The 9,042-nt window shown below is 48.0% G+C and overlaps 1 non-coding gene across 1 annotated transcript; it reads left to right on the top strand.

Annotated features, from left to right (window-relative positions):
• The first annotated feature begins 228 nt into the window (after positions 1-228).
• Trnas-gga lies at positions 229-312 on the top strand. The gene is given in 2 exon segments: positions 229-268; positions 278-312. It is a non-coding gene; the product is annotated as a tRNA-Ser (tRNA).
• Positions 313-9,042: the final 8,730 nt, after the last annotated feature.

The following is a 9,042-nucleotide window of genomic DNA, read 5'->3' as shown; positions in this document are numbered from 1 at the left end:
CCGGACATAAATATTATTGAGCATGTCTTGCGAAGTGCTGTTCAGAAGAGATCTCCATGTATCAGTTTCTTTGGCTCTTCAGTGTATACTCATACACATCTGCAACCAGTCCGTACTTTTTAGTCACATACTGATGCTTCAGTCACATTAATCATACTTAGAAGCAACTGGGACATAGTCAGTTCCAAAGATGACGTCTATATCCGACAGTCTATAACAGTGACGCCGGCCTGGGTGGCCGAGTGGTTCTAGGCGCTGCAGTCTGGAACCGCGCAACAGCTACGGTCGCAGGTTCGAATCCTGCCTCGGGCATGGATGTGTGTGATGTGCTTAGGTTAGTTAGGTTAAAGTAGTTCTAAGTTCTAGGAGACTGATGATCTCAGAATTTAAGTCCCATAGCGCTCAGAGCCATTTTTTATAACAGTGACACTACGTCTCTTCTTGGGGCGAGCAGATTGCAAGCGAGATATCGAAATACGACTCCAGCAGAGCTTTTCGCAAGATTTCAGTCATGACCTAGGCCCAATATTTTTGGCGTGGATGCATCTGATTAGTTTGGATTATGTTCAGGACAATGCCCATACTATTGATACGGAAGTTTCCCATGACAGCATTCATGAGGTGTGTGAAAAATATGGACATTTGTTCGATGGCACATTGCAACATGCATACAACTTGCAACGACACTTTAAACTCGAAGATAATGCTCAACCAAAGTTTAACCGCGAACGTCCGGTACCTTACGCCATTGGCAATGAAATTGCTCCTGAACTCAAAGGATTAGAGCAAGCTGATGTATTGAAATCTGTTTTTGCTAGTGAATGGCCATCTCCTCTGGTTATCGCAAAAAAATCGAATGGGGTAGATCAGACATGGGGACGACTTAAAAGCAGCTGTTAAGGCTCAAACGGTTTTTGATTCTTTTCCGCTTCCACGTATGGAGGTGTGCTAACGTCCAGCCCCTGCGTGAGAAAACGAAAAAAATTTTGTTGGTCTGTACACACGTCAGCTTGTATCAATACCAATGCTTTCCTTTTGGAAACGCAGCTGCTCCTGCCTTGTTTCTATGCTGTCTTCAACGAGTGATGTCGATAGTTCAGTCATGTCCAAATTATTTGGACGACATGATTGTGCCCGGGCAAGCACTGGAAGAGCATCTCAGAAATTTGGAACCTATTTTTCAAGTTTTAACCGACGCAGGGATGAAGTGTAAATTACAGAAGCTTTCATTTTTCAATACTGAAATGGAATGTTTCAGATACCTCACTCATGCCTACACTGTTCGTTCCTCAATTAAGCGTTTAGAATTGGGATATTACCTTCTCCTAAAAATGTACGGCAGTTACAGGCAGTTCTGGCCAAACTGATTAACTGTTTCTAATTTATGCCGATCACATCCCAAATTTCTGCTCCTTCGCATCGCCTCCGTGGTAGAAATTATTCTTTTAAAATCGACTGGAATATGTGAGCTGACAAATACATTGCTTAGTCCACCTTGTCTTACTCATTTTGATTAGCACAGACCATTACTGATTGCAACTGAAGAACACTACTGGCCATTAAAATTGTTACACCACGAAGATGACGTGAGACAGAAGCGAAATTTAACCGACAGGAAGAAGGTGCTGCGATATGAAAATGATTAGCTTTTCAAAGCATTCACACAAGGTTCGCGCCGCTGGCGACACCTACAACATGCTGACATGAGGAAAGTTTCCAATCGATTTCTTATACACAAACAGCAGTTGACCGGCGTTGCCTGGTGAAACATTGTTGTGATACCTCGTGTAAGGACGAGAAATGCGTACCAGCACGTTCCCGACTTTGATAAAGGTCGGATTGCAGCCTATCGCGATTGCGGTTTATCATATCGCGACATTGCTGCTCGCGTTCCTCGAGATACAATGACTGTTAGCAGACTATGGAATCGGTGGGTTCAGGAGGGTAATACGGAACGCCGTGCTGGATCCCAACGGCCTCGTATCACTAGCAGTCAAGATGACAGGCATCTTATCCGCATGGCCGTAACGGATCGTTGCAGCTACGTTTCTGTCCCTGAGTCAACAGATGGGACGTTTACAAGACAACAACCATCTGCACGAACAGTTCGACGACGTTTGCAGCAGCATGGACTATCAGCTCGGAGACCATGGCTGCGGTTACCCTTGACGCTGCATCACAGACAGGAGCGCCTATGGTGGTGTACTCAACGACGAACCTGGGTCCACGAATGGCAAAACGTCATTTTTTCGGATGAATCCATGTTGTGTTTACATCATCATGATGGTCGCATCCGTGATTGGCGACATCGCGTTGAACGCACATTGGAAGCGTGTATTCGTTATCGCCATACTGGCTTATCACCCGGCGTGATGGTATGGGGCGCCATATGTTACACGTCTCGGTCACCTCTTGTTCGCATTGACGGCACTTTGAACAGTGGACGTTACATTTCAGATGTGTTACGACCCGTGGCCCTACCCTTAATTCGATCCCTACGAAACCCTACATTTCTGCAGGATAATGCAAGACCGCATGTTGCAGGTCCTGTACGGGCCTTTCTGGATACAGAAAATGTTCGACTGCTGCCCTGGCCATCACATTCTCCAGATCTCTCAGCAATTGAAAACGTCTGGTCTATGGTGGCCGGGCAACTGGCTCGTCACAATACGCCAGTCACTACTGTTGATGAACTGTGGTATTGTGTTGAAGCTGCATGGGCAGCTGTACCTGTACGCGCCATCCAAGCTCTGTTTGACTCAATGCCCAGGCGTATCAAGGCTGTTATTACTGCCAGAGGTGGTTATTCTGGGTACTGATTTCTCAGGCTCTATGCACCCAAATTGCTTGAAAATGTAATCACATGTCAGTTCTAGTATGATATATTTGTCCAATGAATACCCGTTTATCATCTGCATTTCTTCTTGGTGTAGCAATTTTAATGGCCAGTAGTGTATCATCACATGGAATAGAAGCAGTTTTACCTCACAAAAATGGAAAATCTGACCACCCCATCCCTTTCATGACAAAGACGTTGGAGAAGGCCCAAGTCAACTACATTTAGCCGCAAAAAGGAAACCTTAGTCATCACCCGTGGTGTCGCGAAATTTCATCATTGTCTCCATAGTTGTCTGATAGTTTTAATATGACGAAAGGTGTGCCTCATCGTACTGTGGAGATGCTGAAACGTTGGCCACTGCTTTTCTTCAAATCACCCAATGTGAGGTACTCTGCCGCCCTGCAGCACAGCATACGGGGCAGACATTCTGTCTTGCTTATCTACGGGGAATAGTGAGCAAGGAAGGCGGTGCGGTGTCATCAGCATATTGAAGCAGATGGAGCGGTGGGGTAGGTTTGGGCAGGTCAGGAGGTACAGGAGAAAAGAGGGGAAAGGACGCAGCCCTGCGGTAGGGTGAAATGTACAGGAATTGATGTTATGAATGATGACGTAGGAAGGACTGTGGGAGGTGAATGGTCTGAGCCCCTGCGCTGCCAGCCCCCGCATTGCGCTGTCGGCCCCCGCATAGCGCTCCCAGGTAGACGCCATTTTCCTTGACTTCCGGAAGGTGTTCGATACAGTTCCGCACTGTCACCTGATAAACAAAGTAAGAGCATACGGAATATCAGACCGGCTGTGTGGCTGGATTGAAGAGTTTTCAGCAAGCAAGACACAGCATGTTGTTCTCAATGGAGAGACGTCCACATACGTTAAAGTAACCTCTGGCGTGCCACAGGGGAGTGTTATGGGACCATTGCTTTTCAGAATACATGTAAATTAGTAGATAGTGTCGGAAGTTCTATGCGGAGTTTCGCAGATGATGCTGTAGTATACAGAGAAGTTGCAGCATTAGTAAATTGCACCAAAATTCAGGAAAATCTGCAGCGGATAGGCACTTGGTGCAGGGAGTGGCAACTGACCCTTACCATAGACAAATGTAATGTATTGCGAATGCATAGAAAGAAGGATCCTTTATTGTATGATTGTATGATAGCAGAACGAACACTGATAGCAATTACTTCTGTAAAATATCTGGGAGTATGCCTATGGAACGATTTGAAGTGGAATGATCATGTAAAATTAACTGTCGGTAAGGCGCGTGCCAGGTTGAGATTCATTGGGAGAGTCCGTAGAAAATGTAGTCCATCAACAAAGGAGGTGGCTTACAAAACATTCGTTCCACCTATACCTGAGTATTGCTCATTAGTGTGGGTTTCGTACCAGGTCGGGCTGACAGAAGAGATACAGAAGGTCCAAAGAAGAGCGGCGCGTTTCGTCAGAGGGTTATTTGGTAAGTGTGATAGCGTTACGGAGATGGTTAGCGAAGTGGCAGTCTCTGCAAGAGAGGCGCTCTGCATCGCGGTATAGCTTGCTGTCCAGGTTTCGAGAGGGTACGTTTCTGGATGAGGTATCTAATATATTGCCTCCCCCTACTTATACCTCCCGAGGAGATCACGAATGTAAAATTAGAGAGATTCGAGCGCGCACAGAGGCTTTCCGGCAGTCGTTCTTCCCGCGAACTATACGCGACTGGAACAGGAAAGGGAGATAATGCAGTGGCACGTAAAGTGCTCTCCGCCTCACGCCTTTGGGTAGCTTGCAGAGTATAAATGTAGATGTAGATGTGGCCCCACAGCAGCGCCCGCAGGTTATTGCGGTGCCACCTAGCCGCTGCCCCCTACGTACATGCCTTCTGGCGGGCTGTCCAAACTCTCGGACTGGAAAACGAGATCTGCCACCATGCGTGTGAGTGTTAGTGCGCCAAATGTAGTGTCGCCGCGCGTGTGTACTTAAATGAACCGCCAACTGTACCAGCGCGGGCGGACCACTAGAGCCCGCCTGTAGGGAGCCTGCACCACACGGCCACTGTCTTCGCCGCGCCGTCTACAGTTTGTTTGCGATTATTTGCTCGCGTAGCAGCGCTGACTCACTCCCTCTGTGTTCTTTTTTAGTTTGTACCGCTCACGTCAGTTCTGTGAATCGCTCACGTCTTGTTGCGTGTGGAGTCACGAGAGGCTTATTCCTGTTATTGCTCACATATTTACGAACAAAGCGATATTTCTGCTACTTGCATCGGTTTCGTGTGTTACTTGTTTACAACGCCCCCCTCCAGTAGACACGGTCATTAATCTGACATGCGTACTGGATCACCTTATTTCAAAAATTATATATCACTTGCTTGAAAACTACCATCCAGTAGTGACTCCTATAGTGTCACTGAACTTTATCCTAATCAGTTCTCTGCCTGGCTTAAAACAGCCGACAACAACTTCCTCTCCTCTGCCTACCTCATTTCCCAGTTTTCTTAGCTGATGCTGTCTCCTTAGATTTCCTTTCCCGAGGAATGGCTATATCAGAAAACATCTATTTTGTAGTCGTATAAAGTCTTTTTATAGAATTAAGTTTTCACTCTGCAGCGAGAAACTTCCCGGCAGATTAAAACTGTTTGCCGGACCGAGACTCGAACTCGGGACCTTTGCCTTTCGCGGGCAAGTTCTCTACCAACTGAGCTACCCAAACACGACTCATGCCCCGTCCTCGCAGCTTTACTTCTGCTAGTACCTCGTCTCCTACCTTCCAAGTTTCGCAGGAGAGCTTCTGCAAAGTTTGGAAGGTAGGAGGCGAGGTACTGGCAGAAGTAAAGCTCAGTCGTGATATGTCTGCGTAAGCAGAAGAAACTAACGATCAAAGTCCGAAAACAATTTATTGGACTGTTCGCTTAACCAAAACAAATTCTTCAAGTATAACACCAACACGAAACAATCCGTCTTCGAATCACAACTACATAAAAGAATAATATAGAAAACAACTGAAATAATTTCCTACTGGTCTCCGCCAGACGCTTCTCCGATATATCAAGCCTAATCCAGAGATCAGCGAGAAGATCGAAGTCGGGCTGCTGGGGTGGAAGCTATCCACGTCTGCTGGCGGTCGATGAACTGCCGATGTGCGGCCGAGCGCCGGCCTTTATAGCGCTTCGGCGGATGAGTACCTAGGAACTATTTTCCATCACGTGGTTTCATGTGTGAAAATAGTTCCGGGATCTGCAGCGACCTCTTCCTTATGTTTATGTGGGCCGGTAGTGGCCCCTGGTGGCCGCTGGTGTCTTTGCTGCGGTGTTGTTGTTGTGGTTGTTGCTGTGGCCGTTCATCAATATTGCCTGTCGGTTGTGTAGTGCTTCGGTGTGCCTGCACCGCGGGCAACCCGCGGTTGCAGGCTGTCAGTTTGGTTGCTGATACTCTAGGCGCCGTGATGTCTGGTGGAGAACGCTACAGGAAGCCGTGCATGGGTAGCTCAGTTGGTAGAGTACTTGCCCGCGAAAGGCAATGCTCCCTAGTTCGAGTCTCGGTCCGGCACACAGTTTTAATCTGCCAGGAAGTTTCAAAGTCTTTTTATATTTGTCACTATGATTATTATCATTATTATTATTATTATTATTATTATTATTATTATTATTACTGACGTTTAGTTCAGAGATTGTGGTGCCACATCAAAGTCGGCAACGCTTATCGATACTACAGACGTTAGCAAAGTCTCGCTGCAGTCCTCGCGTACGAATGGAAGGCTCTTCTGAACACCACGCTTCTACTCTCACCCCCTTTCCAGGAGGTCAATATAGAGCTGAATTTGCAAGACCTGTTGCCCAGTTCTTGATCTAGTTTGAAGTAATCAAAATATCCACGGGTGTGCTGCCGGTATATAGTGCCCAACGGGCACAATATTTCGGCGATCATACATGTCGCCATCATCAGGTGAACTGACGGACTGAGCTCCTGTGAACGTGCCGGCACGGAGATCCGTACGCTATGGCTGCTCAGAGGGAACTGGGTTCCGTCGCGGCGGCGGCCGATTTAAATACCCTCCACCCGCGGCGCGCTCCCTCCGCCGTCCGCGCCCCGCGCCACGGTCGCACGGTGGAACAGATTGCGACGGCGTCTGAGATGACGTCGGTGTAATGGCTCGGTCCGCCGTGGTCGTCACAACTATACGTTTGCTCGATTTACTCTTGATTAACCCGATCGCTGGTTCCCAAGCCTTGCTAAGATTATAGCCACAGTCACGGTTTATGAGGTCGTCATTGGTGCGAATTTCGATGGCCTCTCTAACAACGCTGTCCCAGTATCTCGACGTCTGTACCAGAATCCTCGTGCGGTCATACTCCATGGCGTGATTTTCCGACAAGCAATGTTCAGCGACCGCCGGCTTGCTCGGATACATCAGGCGAGTGTGCCTCTGGTGTTCACGGCATCGATCCTCGACGGTACGCATCGTCTGACCAATATACGACTTGCCACATTGACACGGAATCTGGTACACGCCGGCGTTCCTCAAACCGAGGTCATCTTTGGTGCTCCCCACCAGTGCACGAGTTTTATTTGGAGGACAAAACACAGTTCCGACCCGGTGTTTCTTCAGAATGCGGGCGATTTTCCCCGAGAGTGCGCCTGTGTATGGAATAAATGCAGTGCCTACCTCCTCCCTCGTGACTTCATCCATCTCGACAGGCTGTGCTGCAGTGGTTGGGCGGAGAGCACGTTGAATCTGCCACTCTGAGTACCCATTTTTTCGAAATACAGTTCTCAGATGTTCCAATTCCTGGGGTAGACTCTCTGCGTCAGAGATACGGATCTCCGTGCCGGCACGTTCACAGGAGCTCAGTCCGTCAGTTCACCTGATGATGGCGACGTGTATGATCGCCGAAATATTGTGCCCGTTGGACACTATAGACCGGCAGCACACCCGTGGATATTTTGATTATCAAATACGCTGGGAGAAACTCAAGAATCATAGTTTGAAGTAGTCAACACCGCAGTGGAGAACCAGCGAGTTGTTAAAGTTTCTAATGAACTTCTGAAACGTAGTGCTGTGTCGCCCGAACAAGGCACAGCCGCGGCAGAAGCTTCAAAGACGCAAAGATGCGAGCAGGTGCCGGTGCCGTAGAGACTCGCCACTTGCGCGAGTTCCGTCAGCGCCACGGGCGGCGCTGAGCATGAAGATACCGACTTCGCCTCGGCCAGCTGCCAGCCGTGTACAATCCGCCAATGACCTGACGACAACGGACAGAAACCTACTCGCAAGATACAAGAACGGCTCTAGCTTAGTGGGCTATACATCAGCACTGTCCTGGACAGGACCGAGCGAGGTGGCACAGTGGTTAGCACACTGGACTCGCATTCGGGAGGACGACGGTTCAATCCCGTCTCCGGCCATCCTGATGTAGGTTTTCCGTGATTTCCCTAAATCGCTTCAGGCAAAAGCCGGGATGGTTCCTTTGAAAGGGCACGGCCGATTTCCTTCCCCATCCTTCCCTCACCCGAGCTTGCGCTCCGTCTCTAATGACCTCGTTGTCGACGGGACGTTAAACACTAATCTCTTCCTCCTCCTCCTGGACAGGAACGTCGTTTAGTGAACTCTTAGAAGTGGACAGTTGTTGTAATTGCAAAAAAATGGCTCTGAGCACTATGGGACTTAACTTCTGAGGTCATCAGTCCCCTTAAACCTAACGAACCTAAAGACATCACGCACATCGATGCTCGAGGCAGGATTCGAACAGGCGACCGTAGCGGTCTCGAGGTTCTAGACTGAAGCGCCTAGAACCGCTCGGCCACACCGGCCGGCTGTTGAAATTGCATTTGCTATGTACTGTGTGTTTGGATTCCGTAGAAATGTTGGAACACGTGAGGCAATACTAACCTTACGACTTATCTTAGAAGAAAGATTAAGAAAAGGCAAACCTACGTTTCTAGCATTTGTAGACTTAGAGAAAGCTTTTGACAATGTTAACTGGAATACTCTCTTTCAAATTCTGAAGGTGGCAGGAAAAAAATACAGGGAACGAAAGGCTATTTACAATTTGTACAGAAATAAGATGGCAGTTATAAAAGTCGAGGGGCATGAAAGGGAAGCAGTGGTTGGGAAAGGAGTGAGACAGGGTTGTAGCCTCTCCCCGATGTTATTCGATCTGTATATTGAGCAACCAGTAAAGGAAGCAAAAGAAAAATTCGGAGTAGGTATTAAAATTCATGGAGAAGAAGTAAAAACTT

This window comes from Schistocerca americana, chromosome 4, assembly GCF_021461395.2.
Source record: "Schistocerca americana isolate TAMUIC-IGC-003095 chromosome 4, iqSchAmer2.1, whole genome shotgun sequence".
Lineage (NCBI taxonomy): Eukaryota > Metazoa > Arthropoda > Insecta > Orthoptera > Acrididae > Schistocerca > Schistocerca americana.
The sequence above is the reverse complement of the archived record's forward strand: the minus strand, read 5'-3'. Positions and strand labels throughout refer to the sequence as shown.